At 41.1% G+C, this 15,087-nt stretch overlaps 1 protein-coding gene across 7 annotated transcripts in view; it reads left to right on the top strand.

Moving 5' to 3' along the window:
- The window catches only part of LOC113989093 (aminopeptidase O (putative)), a 149,869-nt gene that overhangs the window by 20,562 nt on the left and 114,220 nt on the right, over positions 1-15,087 (top strand). The window lies entirely within an intron of this gene.

Below are 15,087 nucleotides of genomic sequence, written 5' to 3'. Positions count from 1 at the left end.
ATTGTGAAAAATAAAAAATTTAAACACTTTTGGTTTTGCAGTATAATTTCCAGTGATGCAAGGACAATAGAATTTTAGCTCTCTTAGTTGTAAGACAATGCCTAGCAATTGAAATTCCCCATTCACTTTTAATTTTTCTTAAAAAAAAAAAAGTATTTAAGTTGGTAATGAGAAACTTTTTGTTAATAGCGGAGATCAAAACACTGTTTTTATTCACTAATGCCAACAGTAGAGTGGATTCATGTAGGCAGATGTACAAAACATCCAAGAGAAGAATTAAAGGTAAAGCTCTGTTAGAAAATAATGACTGAAAGGAAAGCTGTATTCCCAGACTGTATTGTTTATATTGTGGAGCTCCTGAGGCAGTTGTCAAATAGGTTTGATATCTGAAGCAATTTTAATAAAATGCTTTCATTGTAACTTCAGATATGTAGGTGAACCAGAATTATAGAACCATAGAATGGTTTGGGTTGAAGGAGACACAATCATCTGGTTCCACCCCCTCTGCCCCATGGGCACAGACACTGAGACTGGGTTGTTCAGAGCCCCATCCAGCCTGGTCTTGAACTCATGCAGGGATGAGGCAGCCACAGCTTTTAGGTTAAAAGTAGAAAATTATGCTGGCACATAACAATATTGTGTAGTTCTTAGTATAAGTTTACTTGCCTTTTTTTTTTTTTCTGAAGATCTAGAAAATTTAAAACTTAAACAGTCAGTCACCCTCCTCTGTCATATAAGCCTCATTGCTTTGTAGATACTTTTTACTGGTTACTGGTTTTACTGGTTACTGAGCTTTCAATGATACTTCTTCACTGAAAGCATCAAGTTGCTTTGGGCCCCTGCCACAGATTATATTCTGTGGTGCTTTGCATAGTGGTTTGATTTGGAGTGAAGTGTGATGTTCTTGAAGCCATACAAAGTTTGCAGAGCTGCTTAGCAATTTTCTCTGACTTCAAAGGCATGGTACTAAAGGGTTGACACAAGTCCTTATGGATCATTGCTGTTATTAAGAAACAGGCCATTTTACTTAGCTTGTGATAAGAACAGTGATCTGGGGAACCATGAAGGGCAAGACACACAAACAGTACAAAATGAATGAGAAAGCAGAGAGCAATGTCTGGCCAAAATCACAGCACACAGTAGGAGAAATCTTCAGGATTCAGTTGTTGATATGCTACTGCTCTTCGGGAAATTGCCAGTGCTTTCCCTGCAGGTTTCCCACAATTTTTAGGGTAAGGATGCCTGCAGGTTTCTGTTGCAAAACCATTTGTGATTACTTGAGTCCAGACCTCGTGGTCAAAATACTGTAATTGTGCTTTCTTTGTGAAGAAGGTGAGAAAAACCCATGCTTTCATTCCCCTGTGCTGCTTCTAACCACTGTCAGTTCCAAGTGATACATATAATTGAATATAAGTAGAGGATGAAAGAATGGGTGTGCATACTTCCTGATGCTTTTCATTCAACAATTCCTCAAGCCAAACACATTCAAATTTTTCAAAATTTAAACAATTTAAGAAATAATTTGAGCTGTTTAATTATCAAGCTCTATTTGGGCAGGAGATTATTAAGTGACTCATAATAGCTTGCTTGTTCTTGTTTTGTGTGATTTTTCAAATAGAGGCTTCTATGTATGTAGCAAGCTGCTTAAATGCTTAATTCCTGTGCATACAATGAAAATTGCCTAAATTACTTCAGTTAACAATAAGATATGTGCAAAGCTGTGTCCAAACCCACATAAAGAAAAAAAGTTAGTTATTACCTTGGGTTAAAAAGGATGCTTTTTAATAGTATTTATTTTTTTATCTTCTAGTCTATCTGTAACAGTATAAACATAACATAGTATGCCAGCACATAGGAGGTACTGTTATGAGAATTCCAATTGTACTCCTGCCTACCAGTGAAGGAAGTTATAAATTTTAGCCATTATCTGAAGTATCAGGGCTTGACAGCATTTGGCATTTTTCTTTGTCTGTTCCTCATCAGGTGATACTTACTGTGGTTTTCATATCCCCAAATACTTCCTTTTATTTGGGAGGGATGTTCCCCAGCATTTTAGATTGGGGTGACATTCATGATAGTTCTTGCATGGAGTGACCTAATTAGGCATTTTAAGCTGTCTGTTTTAGTGGCAGCTACTCTGGGTCAGCTGCATTTCTCTTGGAGTCTGATAGATGCTTTATGAGAAAAACTAGTTGAAAGCATATTCATTTCACCTGTGTTTTCTCTACACGTTTTCCTGTTTCTCTAATTGGCTGTGGACTTCTGAATGGAAATGGGATCTTGCCTGTGTATAATAATTGCAGCCATCCCCTCTTGCTTCCTGCAGATCTTTGAAGCTGGAGGATTTAGTTTTGTACTCTCTCTTGGTTATATATGGTTTCAGTTCCAGTGATTCAGTATACCTGCTCCTAAATTCATGCTAGTAAAAGAAGGATATGGTCTCTATGTCTTTGTTGATGATATTACATTGAACTGTACATAAATTAAATATTTAAATAGTTTAAAAGTCAGAGATTCAATGCTTTCTATAGAATGTTGAGAATCTCATGAACACCTAAGAGTACTTAATTGTCTGATTTTTAAGTTCTTTCACTAGCAGAAGAGAGTGAAGTTGAGTAGAAGGAGTAGGGAAGTGTGTCAGACTGCAAGCCCAAGAGCTCCTAATTAGATTTTTCAAGGAAGAGATCCCTGACCACATGCTACACTGAAAGGTGCACATCATTCATGTACTTGAAGAACTAAGAGATTAGAATCAGGAGATTAAAAGTAGCAGTATGTTTTGATGCTGTTGATGGTACTCTACTCCCTTAGGAATTGGCAACCCCATTGGCATTTAAATATAGGAGGTATTTCACTGTTGCAAATGCTCTCGTGAACAAGCAGTTCCTGTGAACAAAGCTGAATTACTGATTTCACATTAAAAATAGGGTCTCTACATTGGTTATTTGTGCTCTTCAAATCAGTTCATTCCCAGTCTGGTTTTTTGGATCACATTTGCAAACCCACTGTTACAAACTCTCTTCCCACAGACCGACAGCTCAATTTCCTTTCCTTTTGTCAAAACCTGAAGAGGCTGAATGCCTTGTCCTTTTCCATTTCCTTAGGAAAAATATTCTTTCAAATGCAGAAACTCTGACTTCTGGTGCCACCTGAGCCTGTGCTTGAGACCTTGACTTCCCTGTCAGTGTTTAATTGCATAAGTCCTTTCACAGTCACACCAATCTCTTGTGTTTCGGTGGTGTTAGAAACTGCTTAGCAGCTTTCTACTTACAGAGCAAATATGCTGATGTTTATTTTACTCCCCTGGGGGTTGTAAGCCTTTGTTTGCATTCAGCTGAAGTACTCTTTTTGAAACAATGGTCTTCAAAGTCTTTTGTTCGGCACACATTGTTTAAATAACATAAGATTACTGCTCTTTCTGTTTGAATTAATGTATTTCAGATGTACTAGTTTTGTAGTAAGTTCTGGCACAAGGAAAAATTCTTAGCCAAGTACTGTGTATAAATAACTTGACTAGCCACATCACATGTTGCTGGGATCTAGAAGAATGTGATGAGAAAAAAATCCCATGGTCTTAGTTTTTCCTTGAACACTCAGTAATGACTGTGGTATAGGTGGACTTCTGGTCTTACCTAGTTTATCTGTTCTTGAAGGCAATTATGCCCAGCAGAGCTAGTAAGTTAAATGGAACCAACGAACTTCTGATCAAGATACTGACATTGTCAAAGTAGGAACCTAATGTTAGGTTGTTTGAATTCTATTTAGGCTCTAAAATCAGTGGCCTCATTTTCAACTGTGCTGGACACCCTTGAAACCCAGATGATGTTTGGTGACGGAAACATAGAGGATGCTTGGAATATTTGTAAATCAGGTCAACTAGCTGGCTAAATATGGGTGTAGCAACCCAGCTTTCAATTCGTATTTTTAAAGATCTTATTCACTCTTCTACTCTCATGTAAAAAAGTGGTCTTTGGTATTTAAGAGGAAGGAATACCCCTTTCTTCCGAGCATGGTGTATCAGCAGAACTCTTGAGTGTTTCCAGTCCCTGTCACTAAGGTTGTTAACTTTTTAAATTGAAAGGGAGGAAGGCTCAAGCAACCTCTTTGATCTGTGCCTCTGTGACCACGATTTGTCTGTTCTGTTGTCTGCAGAGTTACAGTGACTGCTGATAAGTGCAGAGAAAATCAATATTGGAAAACATTCAAGGGTCAAACTTAAATGTAAAACCTTTAGTACTGTTCAGTCTTGCAGAACTGTGTTTGACTCACTCAGCTGTACAAGTCTTTTGTGAGTCTGTACAGTAGCGAACACTTTTTTGCACAACATTTTCTGACCCTTGGCTGAAGCCTGAAGTGTAATTTGCTACCACTGCAATCACAGTCCTTTATCCAGTTGTCATTTTACTACCAAAACAGGTTTTGCAGTACTTTGGGCATAATATATTTCCTTATTAATGTACTGAGCTGCCTTATTGGTCTATTAACATTATTCTTTATAGAATAAATCTCGTAAGATGCCCCATTACTTTAAACCGAGACTATATATTGATACATGAAGCAATTGCTTCTGGTTTCTCTCCCTCCCTCTTGGCTCTAGCAACAAAAAATGTAATTTCTTCTTAGAGTAACTGGAGAGTTAGTAGGGCTCTTTTGATGCTACTGTAGAATAGTAACTGCGTTTTTAAATTCTAGGATTGGAATTATGGAAGAGGCTGCTAGCATCATTATAGTTAGGGGTGCCTAAGCATTTCCAATATAAAGTTGTATTTCAGTGGTTTATTAATGTCTATAAGGACTTTTTTCCAGCTTAAAGCTGGCATAAGGTGTTTTGGCTTAGGAAAAGTGTGTGTGTGTATTGTACACACATATGTGAGGCCAACATGTTTCTATGCTTATTATATTTGTTATATATTACAGAGATATTATATATATATATAAATGTGTATGCCTGATAGACGCAGGTGGGACTCCTGGCTGCTGGGACATCCCCACACCACTGCCAGGACCTTCCTGCGCCACGCGCGCTCTGCGCGCGCCGTTCAGCCCCTGGGTGCGACCACGGCAGGAGAAAGGAGAGAAAAGGGGAGCCTTGCTGACAGGTACTGCCCCCCCATGAAAGAGGAGAGGGGAGCTTCGAGCACACAGAGGTTTGCCATTTCAGGTTTGGGGGGGAGGGCTGGGGGGAGGCGGAGGGGGGGAAGGGTGTTGAGCGGGCTGAGGGGGTCCTCCGACTGGCAGGAGGTGGTGCAGGACAATCCTGTATGAAATGTCACAGGTGAGCGGTGCGCCTGAAGATATGTGGTAACGCAGTGGTGGAAGGATAAGGTCAGGGTGGATAGTGGGTCCTTTCGGAGTGATGGGGGTCCCGGACAGGCTGGGACCTTGAAAGGCACCCCGCCTTGGATGGGTACGGGGGCCAGAACGGTTAGTTTGTTTGCTTGTCTGTTTGTTTTTGGTTCACCTGTGGCTACTGCCCAGGTTCGGCATGTTCTGGATATATTTGCTTCGCTCTGTTACATCCTGTAATGGTAGACAGGACAAAGGGTTGTTCCTGGGTATCTCTGTCAGATTGTTTATAGATAGGTGATAGGAAAGTAGGAAATGAAAGACTTACCCAAATCGTTCTAACAGGAACGTAGCCTGTGTACCCCTATGTGGTTGCAAGCTATGCTGGCGATGGTACATGCCTTTGGTAGGGTCACCCATACCAGACAGGTCAAAACCGTAGGACCAGATATACTACATTCTTGGGCAGGATGAGCTCGTTAGCCTTCTGACAACGCTAATCCCAAACCTGGGCAGATGGAGCTCGCTTAGCCCTGTAAGGCCGTCTATCTAAGAGAAGGTCACTCTAATCAAACCTACGTCCTGAGGATCTTGCTGCCACCATCCAAGCTCGCTCGGCCCTGGCAGATGAACCTCAGGATTAAAGGGTGGGTTCAGTTCCGCGCATACTGCATCTCACCTAAAAATCCATTGCGCAGGCTTGAAGGCTTTACCCACATGCAAAAAGTCCTGTAGCGACAGGCGAGGGTCAAAACAGCAGGTGAAAGGTGCACTGGGAGCCGCAGACCCAACCCTGCATGCAGGAGGTTCAGGATATTGGTCATTTGAGACTGACTGGAGATGAGTCTCTTGGAGCAGCACCCTGAATGACCAAGCAGCCTTTCCAAGGACAGCACTGCTTGCTCCACTCGGAGAGGGGCCTAGAAAAGGTGGCCTAAACAAAGCTCATCTCCACTTTCACCCGGTTGGTTAACCACAGGCCAACGGGCACCTTCTTCCAGTGCGGTCGCACAAAGATCAAAAGACAAAGGCACGCACCTGCCTCCAAAGGTGTACCCAAATTAACTCTAGCATGTTGGAACATCAGAACCATGCTCGATTCTGCGGATAGCGGACGTCCTGAGCGTTGGTCTGCCCTAATTGCCCATGAGCTGGCTCGTCTCAACATCGACATTGCCGCTCTCAGTGAAGTTTGCCTTCATGAAGAAGGCAGCCTCAGAGAACATGGTGCCGGTTACACCCTCTTTTGGTCAGGTAAGCCCAGAACCGGAAAACATCTCCCAGGAGTCGGCTTCATGATCAAAAACTCCATTGTTCCTAAACTCGAAAATCTGCCGACAGGTCACTCTGACCGCATTATCTCCCTACGCCTTCCACTACACAACAAGCAACATGTTGTCCTCTTTAGTATATATGCCCCAACTCTCCAAGCTGACCCTGCTGAAAAAGACAAATTTTATGCTGACCTGCGCCGCCTTACCCAAAAAGTGCCTGCAGATGATAAGATCATTATCCTTGGTGATTTCAACACCAGAGTAGGTAAGAATTTTGAAGCCTGGAAAGGAATATTAGGCAAACGTGGTGTTGGAAACTGCAGCGATAATGGTCGACTTCTGCTAGAATTCTGTGCAGAGTAACAGCTCACCATCACTAATACTATCTTTCAGCAGAAAGATAGTCTGAAGACAACTTGGATGCACCCCAGATCTAATCATTGGCACCTCACTGATTATGTCCTGGTGCGACAGAGAGATGTCCACGATGTCCTCCATACCCACGTGATGCCCAGTGCAGAATGCCAAAGAGACCATCGGCTTGTGTGCTGTAAACTCAACTTCAATCTCACATTCAAACCTAAAAGGGGCAGCATCCTAAGGAGAAGACTCCAAGTTAACAATCTCCAATCAACCACAGTAAGAGACAGATTCCAGGCAAACCTTCAAACTAGGCTCGAAAACCATTCCACAGTTTCTGCAGATTCCTCTCCTGAATCAATTTGGCACCATATTAAAAACAGCATCCTGCAGTCCTCCGAAGAATCCTTAGGGTTCTCCCTCAAGAAGAACAAGGACTGGTTCGATGAAAACAATCAAGAGATCCAGGAATTGCTGAGGAAGAAGAGAACTGCCCACCAAGCACACCTTGCACTGCCATCCTGTCACGCAAGAAAAACAGCCTTTTGTCTTGCATGCAGCAAGCTCCAGCAGAAACTCCGTGACATCCAGAAAAAGTGGTGGATCGATCTAGCTGAAAAAACTCAATTATGAGCAGATACGGGTGATCACAGAGGATTTTATGAGGCCCTGAAAACAGCATACGGGCCTACATACCAGGTCCAAAGCCCTCTACTCAGTGCTGATGGTCAAATGCTTCTGACAGATAAAACCTCCATTCTGAACTGATGGTCTGAACACTTTCAGACTCTTTTCAGTACCGACCGTGTAGTCCAAGACTCAGCAATTCAGTCCATCACACAACATCCGGTAAAGTATGAATTGGATACTGCCCCCACTTTAGGAGAAACCCTCAAGGCCTTATAGCAGGTGAAAATTGGCAAGGCAGTTGGGGCTGATGGAATTCCACCCGAAGTCTGGAAACATGGGGACCTTGCACTCCACACCAAATTTCACGAGTTTGTGGTGTGCTGTTGGGAACTTGGCGAACTACCATCAGACCTTCGAGATGCAGTCATCATCACTTTGTATAAGAAGAAAGGAATTAAATCAGATTGCTCGAATTACCATGGTTTTACTCTGCTCTCCATTGCTGGCAAAATCCTGGCAAGAATACTCTTGAACAGACTAATACCCACTATAGCAGAAGGTATCCTTCCTGAAAGTCAGTGTGGTTTCAGAGCCAACAGGAGCACCACAGACATGGTATTTGTCCTCAGACAACTGCAAGAGAAGTGTAGGGAGCAGAACAAAGGTCTTTATGTAATGTTTGTTGACCCCACCAAGGCTTTTGATACTGTGAGCAGAAAAGGTCTGTGGCAGATCTTGGAACGTTTAGGTTGTCCCCCTAAGTTCCTTAAAATGATCATCTCACTCCACGAGGATCAGCAAGTCAGATATGGCAACACACTTTCTGAACCCTTTCTAATAAAGAGTGGCGTGAAACAAGGCTGCGTTCTCTCACCAACCCTATTCACAGTCTTTTTCAGTATGATGCTCCAAAGGGCCACAGCAGACCTCGATGATCAGGACGGGATCTACATCCAGTACTGTACTGATGGAAGCCTTTTCAACCTAAGGGGACTGAAGGCCCACACTAAGACCTTAAACCATCTTGTCCAGGAGCTGCTTTATGCTGATGACGCCGCCCTCGTCGCTCACACAGAAGCAGCTCTGCAGCGTTTAACATCCTGCTTTGCAGATGCTGCTGAGCTCTTTGGGCTGGAAGTCAGCTTAAAGAAGACAGAAGTTCTCCATCAACCTGCACCTCAGGAAGTCCCTCATCATCCCCAAATCACCATTGGCCAATCAGAGCTCAAATCAGTCCAGCAGTTTAATTCCCTAGGCAGCCTCATCTCCTTGGATGGTGAGATTGACGGAGAGACAGACAACAGGTTAGCAAAGGCATACAGTGCCTTCAGAAAGCTTCATAAAAGAGTTTGGTGAAATAAACACCTGAAGAAAAGTACCAAGATCAGTGTTTACAGAGCCACAGTGCTGTCTACTCTCTCATATGGATCTGAATCATGGGTCATCCACCGCCACCACCTGCGACTCCTGGAACGCTTCCATCAACGCTGCCTCCGAACAATCCTGAACATCCACTGGTCAGATGATGTGACCAATCCATCTGTTCTAGAACAGGCAGCAGTCACAAGCATTGAGGCCATGTTGCTGAGAACACAGCTGTGCTGGGCAGGGCACGTCTCCAGGATGAAGGACCAACCACCCCCTCCCTAAGATCTTGCTTGATGGTGAACTTGCCACCGGCTGCTGCAAGAGAGGAGCCCCAAAGAGGAGATACAAGGACTGCCTGAAACAACATCTCAGCCTTGGCCATATTGATCAACAGAACTGGTCTACTCTGGCCTCCAATCGGGAGCTCTGGAGACACCTCATCTCTAACGCTGCTGATGCCTTTGAGAAGGCAGCAGGATCACCCTTGAGGAGAAAAGACAACACAGAAAGAATCGTGTCTTGCAGAATTTACCACCTAAGGAGTCTTTCTGCTGTGCCTTTTGCAATCGGACATGCCCATCTTGTATTGGCCTTTTTAGCCACTAATGCACCTGCAAACAAACGTGGGTAGAGCCCTTCCCAAATCTTCGTTCGCGAAGCCCGGCCATGATGATGCCTAATATTATATATCCATGCCTGCCCTTTATATATGTGCATATATATGTGTGTGTAGGTAATACCAATGAATTTTTTTGTTGTATGAGTTACATGGCATTTATAAAGTAAAAGTATTCTTTTCCCTTAAAGAGTGATGTGTGTATAGGGAGCTAGAATATGGAGAGATGAAAATACTAATTAATTGTCGCTGGTCAATTAATATTAATTAATTGAACACTAGTTTTGAGATTTTGAAACTGGTTTTTCGAATTCCTCCTCTCTGTCCTACTTTATCTCTAACCCTCAACTTTGTTCTCCTACCTGAGAGCTGAGCTCTGACTGGACCAGCAGTATCGACTTATAAAAAAAAAAAGGCTTTCATTTCCTCCCTTGTGCATCACCCAATCTCTTAAAAAAACCTCACACAACAAGCAAGCAAACAAACCCCTCCTTCCCCCTCTCCCTCCTCCAGTTCTACAATGAGTGTTCATGTGTAGCTCTAGGAAAAAAAAATGAAGCCACGAGCCAAAGATTGGTTATCTATTTTAGAACATGTAATTATTTGGCAATAATGTATAAGTAATCTAAATGACTAGCATTTTACAGCTGTTGGTTGCTAAACAATTGCAAGTTCTGTTCCTTCCCCATACCTATGACACACGGTTCATGATTTAATCTGTTTTACATTTGTGCTTATATTTTTGATTCAATTTTCCAAATAATGTGTCCAAAGAAGCAATTTACTTTTGCCCATGCAATTACAACTTCAGCAACCAGGTATTATATGCAGGTGATGATTTTTCCTATTTTTAATGTAATACAGTAAATGTTATGGTCTCTGTGATGCTGGTGTAAACCATGAATAATTCCATTAAGTTCTAGGTAGATCTGTCCTATGTGCATGAGATCAAAATTTCTCTGTGGAACTTAAACTTTTACAGCTAAATCCTAAAAAATATAGAGGTAGGAACTCTTGTAAGTATTTGGGCTTTTTAGCTGTTAATTAAGATGAGGTGTTAAATGCTGTTCTTAATTTTTATTAGGTATACTGTGATATTCTTGAAAGTAGGATTTCTTGTGCGAATCATTATTTACATGATGGTTTAGAATTCGGTACACAAAAAGCAGATTCTGTGATGGCTTTCTCACCTAATCTATTTAAAACTTTTGGCACATTGGAATAGGAATTCACTCTCTTGTCTGTGTGATTTAGATAGATGTTGTCTTTGTTGGGTGACTGGTCAATTGTACTTAAAGTCACTTTCTGTGAATACAACAATTAAACATCTTTTCCTTGAGCCCTTTTTGCCTATCAAATAAAAACGGGGAATGGAGATGAAATTTTCTGTTATATATGTCAGTTAGAGGCATCTTTGGAGGGGGCAGTGAAAGACTGTTGAGACATTTCCATTGCAAGAGTAGGAATTTGTAGCACTGCTTCTTACATAAGGAAGAAAAAGATGGGGAGAAAAAGGAAAGGGTGGAGATTATCCATTCACTGTTTCTCCTTGTCTTGGTTTCAGTGTGTGCTAAGCTGTGTTCTGAGTGCATTTTATTTAACATTTGACAAAGGCCAAATTGCCCACTCTCCCTTGCTTTCAGCTGCGGGGGTGTATAAACTACAGGGGAGATGGTGTGGAGAAAGGCAAAGCCTTAGCTGTGAAATACGTACATATATGGGGAAGAAAATCAGATAGAGGATTAGCTGAGGAGTGATAACATAGAATCGTTTAGTTTGGAAAAGCCCCTTAAGGTCATTAAGTCCAACCATAAACCTTACACTGCCAAGTCCCCATTAAACCATATCCCTGACTGACACATCTGCACCTTTTCAGCAACTCCAGGGGTGGGGACTCAGCCACTTTCCTGGGCAGCCTGTGCCACTCTTCAGTAACCCTTTCATTAAAGAAATTTTCCTAATATTCAAGCTAAACCTCCCCTGGAACAACTAACTCTGGAACAACTTGGGGCCATTTTCTCTTGTCCTGTTGCTGTTACTTGTGAGAGGAGACTGATAGAAATAAACAATGACATAGGAACCTGTGAGGGAACAAGCTAGAAAATGTAGCTAGTGAACACCTTCCAGTCAGTAGGTGTGTTTTGCATGGCTTAGTGAAAACCAGCAAATTTCTTTCTGCATTCTCAAATTGTGTATTTGATACCACTGAGGAATAAACTTTATGAATTAATTTAGTTGCTGCAGTATCACTTCATAAATATTATTTCAGGTATTATTTTAATTTTGTGCAATGACCAAAAACCACAGTAAAGGAGCAGGTCTTTCAAAAGTACCCAATTCAGGCAGGGACCACAGAGCCCTGTTAAACAATTCCCATGGAGTGCTCTTCTGTATGGTCTTGCAAAGCAAAGACCACAGCAATACTTGTTCTCTGAAACTTGATAAACTTCAAGCATGTTTTGTCATTGTGTAAGTCTATGATTTCTGAAGACTTCAAGGGGGATTATTACCCTGTTGAAGGCTTCTTTTGACCTTTATTGGGAAATGTTAGAAGGGCTTGTTTGAGTGGATTTCCTATGAACTGGTGCTTTAAAGAGCCCACTTTTCATATTGTTCCTTTTCCTTCTCTAAAGTAAAATTCAAAATAGAAGCTGTAATATGAGGAAATTCAAGTCTAACTTGATTGTGAAGCAAGTGGAAGCACCACAGAACATTTACAAACAGAAGGAAAAGTTGATTTAAGATTTATATTTCTTCTAGTCTGAGTCAAACTTTTTCTGCTGTTTTTGATATTTTTACAGAAGGGTGATTGTTGTGTAATTTAAAGCGAGCAACACACAGGGGCTTTTAATCTTTTGAAATACACAAATAGTAAAGTATTTACTCTTGGACAAAGATTTGAGGGTGTTTTTTAGCTTCCAGAAAACTTCAGAAGGAAGACAAATTCAAAGAAAAAATAGCATTAACTCAAAAGAATCCAGACAGCATATTTAGAACATCAACTACAAAGTGTTGAAGATTGTTTCTCTGCAATTAATAATTTTTCTTGTAAGCATGTATTTCTTCCACATTTCTCCACAAGCCTTGCCAGATATATACCCTGACTTTTCTGTAGTACCATGTTATATTCATATTAACACATTCTTTCAGAGGAAAAAAACCCCACAACTTATCACAGTCTATAATTAGTGGACTCATTTATTGGTCATTAAGAATAGTTCGTCTTCCATGACCACCAGTAGAAGTTGTAAGATCATTGTTTAAGTCTTACTAATTTTTTCTCATTGAGTGCTAAGTGGTCAGACAGGAGTTAAATGAGGCCCTTCACCATTAGACTCCCTTGCAGTGGGGATTTGGACCTTGTGGTTTTCCAGTGGTTTAGGGCTAGTTTCTGTTCCCAAAAATATCCAGTTTCGCCAGGAAATTCTTACAGAAACAAAATCCGGTGGTAAAACTCTAACTTTATATAAAGTCAGGAGGCAAGAATGCCTCTCTCATCGCAGTTGGAGTTTTATTTGTGTTTGGGGTTTTTTTTGAGACCTTCTGCAAGTATTTTTTTTATATGCCCATTAGCTCTGACCAAGGTAACTGTATCTTCCTGGACCTCAGTTTAGCTTTAGGTCTTATTTATCCTTGTCCTCTTTGAAAACTTGTCTTAAGTTGTCTTTTTTAATGGCATTGATACTTGGGATTTTTTACCCACTTCTTTCAGCTGCTGCAAGTCTGGTTTTTTTCACTTTCTATACTATTGTATGGTTAAGTTTCTTTTCCTCATGTGTGTTGTGATTAGTACTAGCTTTGATCATGACCATTCAGTTGAGTCTTCTGCTTAATGACTTGGATCCTATACTTCCTGTATTTCCTATTCTTCCTGTTTCTTTGCTTTCATAACATTCTGTCATTTGGGAGACTTCATTCCTGAAGGACAGTTTTACTGAATCTGTGGTCTTCAGCAGCTTATTTGACCTTAGAGTGATCCTTTTAACTTCAACAGTTTGCTGATCCCTTTCTCCTTATGCTCAGTCCCAACATCTGCTAGCATGGGGCTGCACAAGGGTGTGGGTCAAATTTCAGTTACTTTTGATGAGAGGTAATAGGTAAGACTTTTATTGCCTCATGATTCATTACAAGTTTTCTAAGCAAAGTTCTGTTATTCCCTTGCCATGCCAGGTCTGAGTTTTTCTCTAATTTCAGCAGCAATGGGCTCCAAGCTGTTCTAGGGGCCTTCACAGTTCTGGGTCTGGACTGTCACCTTCAGGAGACTCCGGGACATGTCCAAAGGCACAATTTTCACCTGTCACATGTTCTATGCTTTTAGAAGAGTTAACCCAGTCTGTTTGGCTTGTGTTTCTGTTCTGACATTTCAATGCTAATTAGTTAAATTTGCTGCTGAATCCACTGCAGAGCTGTGATTGTGATCTTCCATCAGCTGCTGCTGCTGCTGTTTGGCTAAGAACACAGAACTAATTTTTCAACACTGCCACTATCAGATGCTGGCAGCTTTGGACCTATTTTGCCAAGGAACGTAATTTCCTCTTTCCCTTCTGACTCCTTTCCACCATATGTTACTTCCAGCTACTTTACACACCACTGTAGTACCATATAAGTTTATTTCTTTAAAGTTCAGTAGCTTTCTGCTTCTTTGGTTTGGGCAAGAACGTTTGGATATGAGCATTTAGGTGGTTTACCACACCCTCCACAAGAAAGTTTTTTTATTTTTAGATGAAACATTGTTTGTTTACAAGGCATAATGAGTGGCAGAACTGCTAAGAACAGCTTGGGCAGTGTTACATTTTCAACAAAATGCACATTTTTGGTAGATGCTATAGGAAACACTTGGTCTAGCAACTGTGGAAAGATCTTATGGTCCTTCTCTGTTATTTTTTGAGTGTGTGTGTTGAGAGGATTGGCTTGTCTTCTCTTTTGATTTTTTTTATCAGTAATAAGACAAGAAGAGATGTATTTAGTAGTGCTTTGGATGTTTTCATTAAAATAAACTCCATGGGTGCTGACTTAAGTCACAGATGTTTTGTCATGGAGGCCTGTAAACCTAAGAAATTTACTACAGCAAAGTGAGTTCTCATTATAGGTTTCTTTAAGTCAGCCCAGCTAGTAAGTACATGATGTACCAGTTTTGCATCGAAATCAGGCTCAAAAGCTAAATTTTCACAGTGACAGTGTTGAGCTAATTTCTAGTTTAGAGATCAGCATGCTTAGAGACAAGTCAATAACTTTAGAAATGCTTCTGAATGTGTCTTTGTATTTGTGCCTGAACAAAAAAAATCAAGAACAGTAAAACTTAGACAAAAAATAGTCTTAACCCCCCCCCCCCATACTGTTATTGGAGTTGACTGTGTTAACAGGTAATATAGTGCCAATGTATTGGATTAATAAATAGTTTGATGTAGTCAGCATGGAGACTTCTACATCTGAAGTCTCTACAGTAGGAGAGATGTACTTTGTAGTTGATTTAGCGTGGTCCCCTGAGCTAAATGTTCCTTCCTAAGCACTGAAGCTGTTCAGAAGAGTGCTTATTTTTTCACTTTCTTATGT

Source organism: Pipra filicauda, unplaced genomic scaffold (assembly GCF_003945595.2).
Source record: "Pipra filicauda isolate LSUMZ 115617 unplaced genomic scaffold, ASM394559v2 scaffold236_size1216567_pilon, whole genome shotgun sequence".
Classification (NCBI taxonomy): domain Eukaryota; kingdom Metazoa; phylum Chordata; class Aves; order Passeriformes; family Pipridae; genus Pipra; species Pipra filicauda.
The sequence above is the reverse complement of the archived record's forward strand: the minus strand, read 5'-3'. Positions and strand labels throughout refer to the sequence as shown.